Consider the following 12,437-nt stretch of genomic DNA (forward strand, 5'->3'; position numbering starts at 1 on the left):
AAGAAGAAAACTAGAGAGTTGGGCATTTGAACAGTTTTTGGGAAGTGAGCTCACTTTCAAACTCCTCAAAACTGAAAAATGCTTAGAGCTTCCCTACCTCCCAAGCTGAGAGTAGCCTAAATCTGATACCAAAGGAGCCAGGGGCTGGATGGAGTTTGAGCTAAGGAATGTAAGACGTACAGAGAGCAGACAAAGGACTTTACACATAGAACCAGAGTGACACCTGAACTTGTCCAAGGTAGCTCTGTAGATCAGTACTTTAACAAAAAGAAGCCACATTTCTAGAAAATTTTTAGATTTCCAAAGCACAGGGTTAATTGAAATCTAAAACTAGTGAGACAAGTATTAAAATTTCCATATTGAAGATATGGAAATGAGCCTAACAGATCCTACCTGGATTGCCCAGGGTCAAGCATCTAGAAAATATTAGAATCAAGATCAGAATTAGATCCAGATCTGATACTCTTTATACCATTAGGCCTACATCCAAGTTCCTTGACTTTGCTATTAAACATTGTATTCTTCTGACACATTACTGAACCCCTGTTTTTCATTCTTATTTGCATAGATTCTTATACCATTCAGAGAAGTTAGGTGACATATAGAGAATGCCAGGTCTGGATTCAGTAAGACCCATCTTTCTGTGTTAAAATCTAGCCTTAAGAAACTTACTGGCAGTGTGACTTTGAACAAGTAACTTAACCCTCTTGGTCTCAGTTTCCTTTTCTGTAAAATGAACTAAAGAAGGAAATGGCAAACCAGTTCAGTATCTTTGCCTAGACAATTCCAAATGAGGTCACAAAGAGCTGAATATGACTGAAATGAGTGAAAAACATTATTAAGGGTTTGAGTTAAACCCCACTTGGTCAACAGAGTGTAATTAGCTAATAAGTCTCCAGCCACCAAATCTGAATCACTAGTGGAGCTCAAAGACCTAGCAAAGATCAAGCCTATGGACACCAACAGCTCCAACTCAATCCTAATCTCTAACTAATTCTTCCCATCAGTTTCTTGATGCAATGTCATATTTATGGCATCCTGAGATTCCCAAAAAGGAGAGAAAGATAGCTGCCAGCAGCACGCTCCCTCATCCCCACCAGTATGTCTGCTCATGGACTTTCAGATCACAGCCTACTCTCTGTATCAACATCTTCCTCCCCCATGCCCAGACCAGCTGCCATCCCAGGATCTACCCACTTTGAGAAAAAGTAATCTCATCAGAAAGACTAGATATTCTTTCTTCCCCACCCCCACTACATCCCACCTCCCACTGTTGTTGCTTCTAATATGGGCCAAGCTGCTTTCTGTAAACCAGATGCCACTGTTCAGGGAAGCAGACTGTTCCAGAGGTAAGAGTATTAGACACGATGTACAGTCCTGCCTCCACCACTTATTAGCTATGGGAAAGTCACTTCCTCTGTCCGACCTCAGTTTTCTTATTTGTAAAATGAGGGTAACACTATAAGGATCCAATCAGATAATGGATGTGGGGAAAAAAAGCTTTGTGTGAACTATTGTTGTTATTAAAATAGGCAGTAGAGAGGGCTCAATTCATTTGCATTTTCCCTTTATGTAAATAATAATATCTGCTTGTCTTTAAGATGAAATTTGTTACTGTAAAAAAAGAATACTATAACCCAACCTGTTGGCTCCAACCACCCACTACAGTCTGAGGATGAGGACTTGCCTTCTTTTTCTAATTATAGCATTAACTTCAAGAGCTGGAATCTTTCCTAGAAAATCAAGACTTGCTTTTAAATGTGGTTTACTGATGAGGAGTGATTTAGTGAAATGAAATACCTCGTCTTTAAGTCTCTCTAATTGTTGGGTAGGCATAGCCTGAATTAGAATACTAGAATGTCAGAATCAATCTGAGAGATCATCTAGAGTAACCCCCTCATTATTCAGAAAAGGAAACTGAGGCTTAGAAGGGGAAGGAAAGTGAAAGGTCATACAGTAAATCAGAGTAAGGAAAAATTAGTTACATGACCTTCGATGTCTCAACATCCCTGGGTCTCAGTTAATGGAAGTAATAGTAATTGCCTTGCCAGGAGTTGTTTAAAATGTCATGGGAGGGAGCAGCTTAGGTGGTGAAGTTACTCAAACACTAGCCTTGGATTCAGGAGGTCCTGAGTTCAGATATGGTTTCAAATACTAGCTGTGTGACCCTGAGCAAGTCAACCTCAATTGTCTCCCAAAACCAAAAAAAAAAAAAATGAAAAATGAAAAAAGTTACAGGAGTAAGTATGGTTCTAAGGAAAAAAGCTAGACTTAAGATGTAAAAATAACTGATCTCAGTTCTTTCACTTTATTATGTGACTTTGGACAAATCATTTTCCCTTCTAGACTTTTCCTTTCTGCACTGTTAGAAAGGACAACATTAATACTCACCTTACCTATTTAACTGGGCTTTTTGTGAAGATCAGATGAGATAATGCATCAGAAAGTGCTCAGTATCTGTAATGAGCTATGTAAATGTAAGCTATTATTATCACTTTACTGGATTTCCTCATCCCATTAAGTAATTGCCACTGTGGATCACTGCCTCAGGTCACATCCCAAGAGGGTTGCAATGATTCCTGCCAACGTTTCATTTTCTGCTTTGCAAAGTGCTCAAAGTATTGTCACAGCAGCCCTGGAGCCCCCAAGCTCTGTACTTTGTTCATGAAGAAATCCTATAGGGCTTGTTCTCTAAAGCATGAATGAGTTTAATGTAATCTCTGTTGTACAGCATTCTCAGCAAAATAGTACTAGGTCCTCTGGAAGGAGCTTTGCTCCTACTGTCCGTCAATCAATCTCATCTGTCCCTTCCAGAATGTGTCTAGCAAGTACTTCAAACAGCTCCCCAGACCAGGGTTCCACAAATACTGGGTGTCACAGAACCCAACCATTGTGGAGGACTGAAATAAGGGAAGAACAGATGGTTACTTACTCTTTTAAAGAGTTTAAAATCTAGTTGGGGAGACAAGAAAAACACAGTTGAGGGCTAGATGGCATTTAGTGTCTGAAATGGTGAAGTTGAAGTCAAAGAAGACTATGAGTTCAAATTCAGATTCAGGCATTTACCAACCATATGAAATTGAGTAATATCCCTTACCTCCTCAGTAGTGCTTTGTAAACTTTTAAATTCTTTATAACTCTAGATATTATTAGTAGTATTAGGGATACCATAAGCAATAAGACTACTTCCTTAAAAAACCAGACCAGAATTTATACAATGAAAATACACCCTTTAAAAATAATACTATTGGGGATCTCCACAGTCATTCCTTTGTTCAAACCATGATTAAAAAGAGAGAGGGGATGGGGAAGGTAGTGTGATATAGTGAAAAAAATGCTGAAGTGGAAGGCCTGTGTATTAGTCCCATCTTGGCTATTAATATTTGTAACAATGGAAAATCACCTTTCTTCCATGAACCCAAGCCTCTATATGATGGGAAGGACTATTTGTAATGTAAATGAAGGTTACTCTATAGGAATAAAAGACAAATGATCAGATTTCAGATAAATATGGGAGGGTTTGTATGAACTGGTGCAAAGTTAAGAAAAAAACTAAAAAAAACACACATTGACTACCACCATGTAAATAAAAAAAAAATCACCAAGAGGAAACAGAATGCTGATTAACTAGAAACACAAAAATAGTGCCAGAGAACAAATAATGGAGCATAACTCCTTCCTCTAAGCAGAAGGACCAGGGTCTACCAAGGCAGAATGTCACCTATGTTGTCAGATTTGACCTCATTGTAGCAATTTTTCTTTGCTTCACTGTTTTCCTTTGTGTAGTCCAAGTTAAACTGGTTCATAGAGGTTATTCACTTGACCGTGCTCAAGGTTGCCCTTCCTGGTTCTGACCACTTATGCTTTAGAGCCTATTTCTAACCATGGAGTGATTCACTGTGGAAAAGACCGTGCATTTTGATATGGCATGCCAAACTTTGAGAAGTCAATTAATCTTCCCCTGCTCAGTACTTCTTTCTGTGCAAATTAAAATGACTGATAGCTTCCTGCTTTGACCCTGCAGGTGATATCATGCAAACCAGAGGTTTCCAGTGAAGGGTAGGAATGGGTCAATCCTTTACAACCCTCCCCAACAATATAACAACCTTGTCCACATGACACCAGGGGGCATCGGGGCTTAAGTAAGTGAACTCGTGTCTGGACCTTTCATTCCTTTTCCTCTTTTGTGTTTATTCATGATTTCAGTTCAACAGGTAGCTATCCAGAGATGACTGTGTCCAGGCTTGAAAACAACCTTGTGAATTTAAGAGGACAAAAAGTCTTGATTTCCTTCAAGTTTAAATTGCAAGACAGCAAAAGGAGATGTTCCTAGAGAAATAGTAACTGAAAAGATACTTGGTACAAGTCTGACTTGCCTAATAGCAAACATATTCCAAGAGCTGTTTGAGAGTGTAGGGTCAAAGTTAAATATAAAATGCCTAATTAGCAGTCCTTCAAATTCCTCCATAGTCTAATGAAGTTTAAGACTCAACATCCCAGAAAACTGTAATAGTAGTTATAAGCTAAATTACTTAATCCAATTTATGTTTGACATTTCCATTGTTTGTAGGAATAAATTACCCATCCCATACTTGATTCATATTTTACACTGAGTACCTTTATACTTCCTCCTTTTGGAGGAAATGCTGGATGTTAGTAATAGCTTGAACCATAAGTAAATTTGTCCCCAGGGCATTGAAATAGTGGATTAATAAGCAAAAGTATGTGAGGAAAAGGAGTCCAACCCCTCTGATTAGGAGACCAAGTTCCTCAGAACCGAACTTTCTCCAATCTTCATCTCTAGTACAGAGCAGGGAGTGGGTATAGTACTCAGCCTTTGTAGGCTTATCACCAGTTCCTTTATATAAGGAAACATTTAGTCATCAACCTGATGGGGTAAAGGGGTACTTTATTTTCAGAAACTTGGATATAAAAACAAAAGGTGTCAATAAATTTTTTAAAATAAATCGATTAAATGAAAGTATGAGCTGGCATACAATGATCTCTAAGGTGAGTTGGCCAGTCAATAAACATCTAAAGTTCTTATATATTGGGGGCAGCTAGACCGGCCCTGGAGTCTGGAGTACCTGGGTTCAAATCCAGTCTCAGACACTTAATAATTACCTAGCTGTGTGGCCTTGGGCAAGCCACTTAACCCCGTTTGCCTTACCAAAAAAAAAAACCTAAAAAAAATAAAAATAAAGTTCTTATATATTTCAAGCCTTTTCTAAGTGCTAGGGATAAAAAGAAAGGCAGAAATTATCTGACTCCAAAGAAGCTTTCATTCTAATAAAGGAAACAAAATGAAAAACTAAACAAAAATAAGCACAAAAGAAAAATACAAACCCAGTTACATACAAGATTCAGAGTAATTGAGAGGTAATCTGAGAGAGGAAAGATCTGTAGTTGAGGAGAAGGTCCCTTTGGTTTTCCATTTCTGTAACTATATATTCTAAGGATCTGTATTCTAAGGTCCCTTCCACTCCTAATATTCTATGTTATAGGATTCTTTCCATATCTAACATTCTATGTTCAACATTTACTTCTTGCCAATATTCTATAAGTTTAAGAAAACTGAAGCTTTTAGCATGCCATCTCTTTTCAGGACCTGCTATAGAAATTCCAGGAGTGGTTTTTTTTTTTTAACCATATTGGCCACAGGCTCAGCTTAGTTATGAAGCTCAGGCAGAAAGGACTAGGGATTTGTCAGTTTAGGATAACTACTCATCTCAGAAGTCTAATTCACTTAGAACAATGGGCAAAAAAAAATCAGAAAAATATATTCTATGTTTGTAAACATCAACCACTTGAAGCCAGGTAATGTTGGGCATTTCAGTTTAGCAAAATAACCACCAAGAAGTGGTTCCAAATTGATATTATAATAGTCTTATGAGTTCAGCACTAGAAAAAGAATTGCTGCATTGAAATAAAAGAACCATGGAATATTAAGACTGGTAAGGATCTTAAAGAACATCTAATCTGGAACAGCTAGGTGGCGCAGTGGATAGAGCACCGGCCCTGGAGTCAGAAAGACCTGAGTTCAAATCCTATCTCAGACCTTAATAATTATCTAGCTGTGTGACCTTGGGCAAGTCACTTAACCTCATTGCCTCACCAAAAAAATAAATTAAAAAAAACTAACTAATCCCCTTCTTTGACTGACTAAGAAACTGATGGGGACAAGAGAAAAAAAATGACTTAGTCTTGCAGTCAATCAGCAATTTGAAGAAAGAGTCAGGACTAGAATCTAGGTTATATTGATTTCTGGTGCTCTTCACAGTCTCTAACTACTTAATTGCAACTATAGTCATGTAGATTCTGCAATTTCCCATCCCTGTTTCTCAATGTAACTCACATTGTTGAAACGAAGTTGCTTCTATGCATTCCCCAAGGGGATTTCTGGTGTGAATGACTCAGCTTAGTTATCTACATTAGTTAACAGGATAATTGTACTTCTGTATCTTTAAAAGGCAGATATGGAATTGTAGAAAGGCCACAGTATAGGAAGTTAAAAGACTAGAGTACCTCTGTTATTTTCCAGTCATATGATCTTCTAAACCTCCATTTACAGATATGTAAAATAGAGCACTATCTATCTCAAAGGATAGTTGTGATGACTAAATAAATAAATGACATAAAGCATTTAATAAACCCTGAAGTACTATATAAATTTTAGCAATTTTATGGACCCAATAACATTCTACATGCTAGTTGTCCAGAGACTAGTCTAAGTTTGGAAGGACTTATCACCTGTTTCAGGGTGATGAATTTTTGGCCATGATAACTCTCAAAGACTATCCACTAAGGTGAAGAAGGTTTACAATTTGTGTTGGTGGAATTAATATCTATCGTGACAAAATTATAGATCCTTTTAAAATTCATTAAAATCTATTACAGTAATGACCTTCCATGTGCATTATAAAAAGGCAGTATTGTGTTCAGAAAAGAGCATTGGCTTGGAAGTGTAGACAACTTGATTCCACTATACGACCTTATTGTAATAGAATGTATCTACCATGTCAGATATAGAAAAAACCTTTAGATTTAAAATTGTTAAACTGGAAAAGATCTTAGAATAAGTACTTTTAGACCTAGAAGGGACTTTAGAACATAGAATGTAGAGCTGAAAAGGACTCAAGATATTATCTACCTCATATTAAAGAAAAACCAAAGGGATAGTTAGGTGGCACAATGGGTAGAGCACAGGCCTGGAGTCAGGAGTACCTGAGTTCAAATCCAGCCTCAGACATTTAATAAGTACCCAGCTACGTGACCTTGGGCTTGTTATATAACCCTATTGCCTTGCAAAAACAACAACAACAAAACCATACTTTTACATTCTGTTCTGTATAATTGTAATAACCAATTCACACTCAAAATAGAGACATAAGAATGTATTTTCCCCACTTTTTCGGTTGAAATGGGAAACTATGGGTAGAGAACTGTACATATTATTTAATTTGGTTGACGTACTACTCAGTTTGGTTTAATTGCTTCTTTCCCCTCCTCCCCCTTTTTTTTCTTTCTTTGTTATAAGCAATGTAAACTCTTTGACAATAAAAACTGTAATATTTATTTTTGACTGTTTCCCTAATACCTAGCACATCATTGAGAACATATCAAGCACTTTAAAATACTTGCTAATTGACTAAAGGGATAGCTCTATTGAGAAATAAACATGATGCAAAAATAATATTTTAAAAATCTTAATAATTCTATATTCAATGCTTCCTTCCAACTCCAATATGTCATATTATGGTATTTTTTGACTAGAGTTCCTTCCAGCTCTAACATTCTATAACTCCCAATTTTTACAAAAGACAAAACTCGGATTTATAGAGGTAAAGTGACTGCATAGAAATGAGAGAACATTTCATTAAATTTTCCTCTTATGTAATAGAGGAACACCAACTACTGGATTTAGCAGTATACACAAGTGTTTGGTGTGAAGTATTCAGTTGCCTTCTATGTGGACTCAGGCCAAAGCCCTTTACAATCCACTTCCTTTGATGTCTTTCCTTTCTAAGTAGAGATGTGAAACCCCAAAAGAAGAGAAGTAATACCACAAAGGGGGTACCTTGCATGCCAAGAGTAGACTGTCTAACCAGAGTACTGACTAAATGGTGACCTCAGAAACCACACCCAACACTAAAATGATGGGCAGATTCTGTATTAAAAGGCAGAATATATATTTTTATTTAACTTCCACCAGCTGCCTAAATACTGGTTTCCCTCCCTAAGTCCCTATTTCATTCTTTTCCCTTAAAATTCAGTATTTAAAGAAATCCCTGCTCTGGGTTCCAGACCGAACTTTACTTCTGCAACATTCTCTTCTGTAGAAACAGCCAGTCTGATAAAACATCACAATGACCACTGAGTTTTCTAAAGAATTTCTTTTTAAAGTTTCTAGATGTCATATAAAATTTCTTTAACAAATTGACACTAAGCAGTTCTCAGGGTCTTAATTTGCTAATATAACAAATGAGAGAATGAGACTAGATGGCTTCTATGATCCTATTCTGTTTTAAAAGTAAAGATTCTAATAGACTAGGTTTTAGTTTTCCTCTGCTTTGACATTCTATGCTTTAATGTTGCTTCCTGCTCTGATATTCTATGATTCTATGATTCTTCTGTGCCAGCTCTTCAAACTAAGCTGGATGACTCATAATCCTACCCCTTCTTTGTCCTCCTCCTCCGTAGGAAAATTGTGCTACAGCTTCTACTGTGGTTGCTGTTTCCAGTGAATATATCCATGTATTCAGACAATAAAATCAAAGCTTCAGAAAGAAAAATAGCAAACCAAAAGCAAAGAACTTGGTGGAGTTTGAAAATGTTCTCTCTGAACTGGTAAGCTTATTTTCATAAAATGTATCAACCATTCTCTATCTCAATAAAATAAGCACTTAGAAGCCTATTTTGGGGTTAGAATATTAAAGTTCCATAGCTCCAAAGTTTGTAAACATTAACAAATGATAGAGTACTGGAAAGAACATCAAATTGAGAGTCAGAAATTTTACTCTGAGCTCATTCACTAACTCATTTGAGTAAGTTGTCTCATTTTTCTCTTCTTCATAATGAAAGCATCAGATTTGATGATCTCTAAAGCACCTTCCATTTCCAATATTCTATACCGTATACTAATTTTCCTTCCAGAATTAACATTCTTTATTCTAAGATCCTAGGTAATAATACTATTCTGTGTTCTAGGTCCTTTTCAGTTCTGTCATTCTAGGTTCTAAATTCCCTCCCAGCACTATCACACTATGATTCTAAGACACAATGATTTTAAAATAAAAAGTAGTTCCTTTTAAAAAATTGTCATGTGTATATTTTTTCATAGGTAAACATGTTTACCAAAATCTTTAATCTTCTGCCATAATTGGTTTTAATAGATACCCTTAGTTTTAACAGAAACGCTAATCCATCTACCAAGCTTCATTACTGGTTTTACTAAAAAAAAAAAAAAAAAAATTTTAAAGATGAACATGTGGAATGAAAGGGGGAGATGTATTCTATTATACATATTTCATCCAGATGCCAACCCAAGCTAGGCTAAACTATTTCCAGTTTCCCTGGCATGTATAAATAGCAGTCTGAGAAAGAAGAAACTTGTTGCAAAGAAATGAGACTGGTCATCACCATATTCCCGAGAGACTCTCCCAGTATTCTATCGGAAAAACATCTCCATAAAACTCTCCCAACTTGGTCTGTCAAAGGCTCAAAAATATGTCCTCAATTGGACAGTTTAGCCAATAATCGAATGAGAGATCTCCAGAAATAGAATAAAAACATATCAAGCAATTAACTAATGGCATCACTATCCCTGTTGCCAGCAAATGATGCTTTAAAATGATAGTTTTAAAGCTAAGGAAATTTAGGTCAAAGAATGTTCAGAACAGGGGCGGCTAGGTGGCGCAGTGGATAAAGCACCGGACCTGGAGTCAGGAGTACCTGGGTTCAAATCCGGTGTCAGACACTTAATAATTACCTAGGTGTGTGGTCTTGGGCAAGCCACTTAACCCCATTTGCCTTGCAAAAACTAAAAAAAAAAAAAAAAAAAAAAAAAAAAAGAATGTTCAGAACTGAAGAAATCCAACACCCAAATTTTACAGATGAGAAAAAACTCAAGTTCAGAAAGGGAAAGTGACTTGACCAATCTCATAGAACTAATTAGTGGCAGAGGAACAATCAGACCTTAGGTCTCCAGATTCCTAGGCTAGTATTCCCTCCACTAGAATATTCTGCATCTAACTTGCTCTAATTCTATGACCAGAGGAACGGGTGCTATGTAAATTATCATCAAAATAATCTCCAGAGGCTAATTTTTCCTAAGATAATTTTCAGGTGAACTTTAATATGGGTGTTTTACAGTCTGCATAAGGCGGGGGGGGGGGGGGGGGGGGGGAAATAGTTATTAAAAACAACCCTCTTCCTCCAAGAAAAGACATTTTAAATAAAAGTCTGGAGCACTGATCAGGTAAGAACTTAAAGTGTATTCACTCACAATTTTTCCCTCTCTTCCCTTCACCGGAAATATTAGAGGTCTTGAAACTAATGGTACATGAGGGGCAGCTAGGTGACACAGTGGATAAAGCACCGGCCCTGGAGTCAGGAGGACCTGGGTTCAAATGCGGTCTCAGACACTTAATAATTACCTAGCTGTGTGACCTTGGGCAAGCCACTTAACCCCGTTTGACTTGCAAAAACTAAAAAGAAAAAGAAAAAAAAAAGAAACTAATGCTACATGAATCTCATTTACCTAAAGGGAGTGAGTAGTAATAAAGTTTTAGAATGATTGTGTCTTTATCCCTTTTGAAGAATGTTTATACTCCCATTTAGGCCACCAAATCAGTCTTGACCCTATCTGTGTTGACTGGAGCGAAGTTAAGTGGCTCTGGATGTGGGTTGATCTGACCATATGCTTGAAAGCTATGTGTGTGAAGATGGTTTTGGTACCAGCTAAAGGGACTTAGTCTTTGGGGGCGCTAGTTTGGAGACTGTATATGAGGAGGGGTAGGCACTGGATTGGCATGTTAAGGGATGTGGGTCCCAGTTTACAGGACTCTGACTAGGCCACCATTTTAAAGAACTGTGTATAACGGGGATGTGGCTCTCCAAGGAACTGAGGGGACCGAATTATTGTAAAGGGGAGTGAACACCTGAGAGAGAGCTATGTCGGATAGTATACCAGCCTGAGAGAGGGCTATATTCGAAGTACAGTATGAGAAGGCGAGAGTACTGGGTAGGGGGCTGCCACGTAACACATTCTGCTTCTTTCCCCCTCCACCCCCAAATTCCATGTACACATGTCTTCGGAACCCCACAGTCTATAAGGAAGGAAAGATTTAGAGATGGGGGCGGGGGAGGGGGTGGGAAGCAGGTTACTCCAGAATCTGAATCCCTGACTTGGCTCCTCGCCCCACCGAGGATGCGGGGGAGAGGCGGGCGAAGGGGGCTGGGACTGAGTTTTCTTTTCCTCTCTATCTCCCGTCAGTATAAAGGAGCACAGGGTAACGGGGGGGGGGGGGACGAAGAGGGGGCAGAATCGAGGGGCGTTGAAGGGATGGAGTCTGGCAGATGCTCTTTAGCTGGTGGATTTCTCTGTCCCCCTCCCGCCGGCTCCCGAGGCTTGCAGAAGGCAAAACAGGACCGACACTCCAGGATCGCCTAGCCCGGCCCCGCAGGACCCGAGAGGATTCCAAGCCTGCTCGGGCCGGACTCCCGACTCCCCAGGCTCCAGGACAGCTCACTTACCTCCTGCTCTCGTGAGGCTTGTACGCTATCCGAAGAAGCAGCTGGTTCCGGGCAGGACTGCGTTCCGGGCTGAGCTGGGCTGGGCAGGGCTCGGCCGGGTGGAGCAGGCAGGGAGGGCAGGGCTCTACATTAGGAGCCACCTTCTGGGGCGTGGAGCAAGGGGCACGCCGGCTGAAGGGGGCTCGGGGCTGGCTGCAGGGATCGTGGGGGGGCTGGACTTAAGAGTGCCGAGGGCGGGGCGACACCCACCCACTTAAAGTACACAAAGGGCTCAATCCTGACCCAGAACCATTCAGATTTCCTACTATTCCGAACCTGTTATTATCTTTTCCTACTAGTTTGGGGAAACAGCTGAGAGATCACCTTGTGAATCCATTAAAAAAAAAACTAGAGAAGAAAAGGGTTTCAGATACCATCATCTAGTTCAACTCCATGGGCAGCTAGGTGGCACACGGACCTTAGCGTCAGGAGGATGGGAGTTCAATCCAGTCTCAGACATTTGCCACCTCTTATGTGACCTTGGACAAGTCACTTAACCCATATCTGGACATTGGAAAAAGTGAGACTGGTGCCTTAGCAAAGTACCCCCTCACTCAAATCCAATTTATGTGCTTGTCATGGCATCACCTCCCTGATGCCATGGTCTTCTTCAAGAATGAAGGACAAATATCAGTTCAACTCCA

The 12,437-nt window shown here is 39.1% G+C and overlaps 1 protein-coding gene across 1 annotated transcript in view; it reads right to left on the minus strand.

The window, feature by feature from the left end:
• Positions 1-11,846, minus strand: part of GSN (gelsolin) — a 70,420-nt gene extending 58,574 nt beyond the window's left edge. The window contains exon 1 of the mRNA XM_074211684.1: positions 11,755-11,846. The gene's annotated coding sequence lies outside the window, so the exon portion shown is untranslated. The remainder of the gene's footprint in view (positions 1-11,754) is intronic.
• Between the last annotated feature and the right edge of the window lie 591 nt (positions 11,847-12,437).

The sequence above is a fragment of the Macrotis lagotis genome, chromosome 1 (assembly GCF_037893015.1).
Source record: "Macrotis lagotis isolate mMagLag1 chromosome 1, bilby.v1.9.chrom.fasta, whole genome shotgun sequence".
Classification (NCBI taxonomy): domain Eukaryota; kingdom Metazoa; phylum Chordata; class Mammalia; order Peramelemorphia; family Peramelidae; genus Macrotis; species Macrotis lagotis.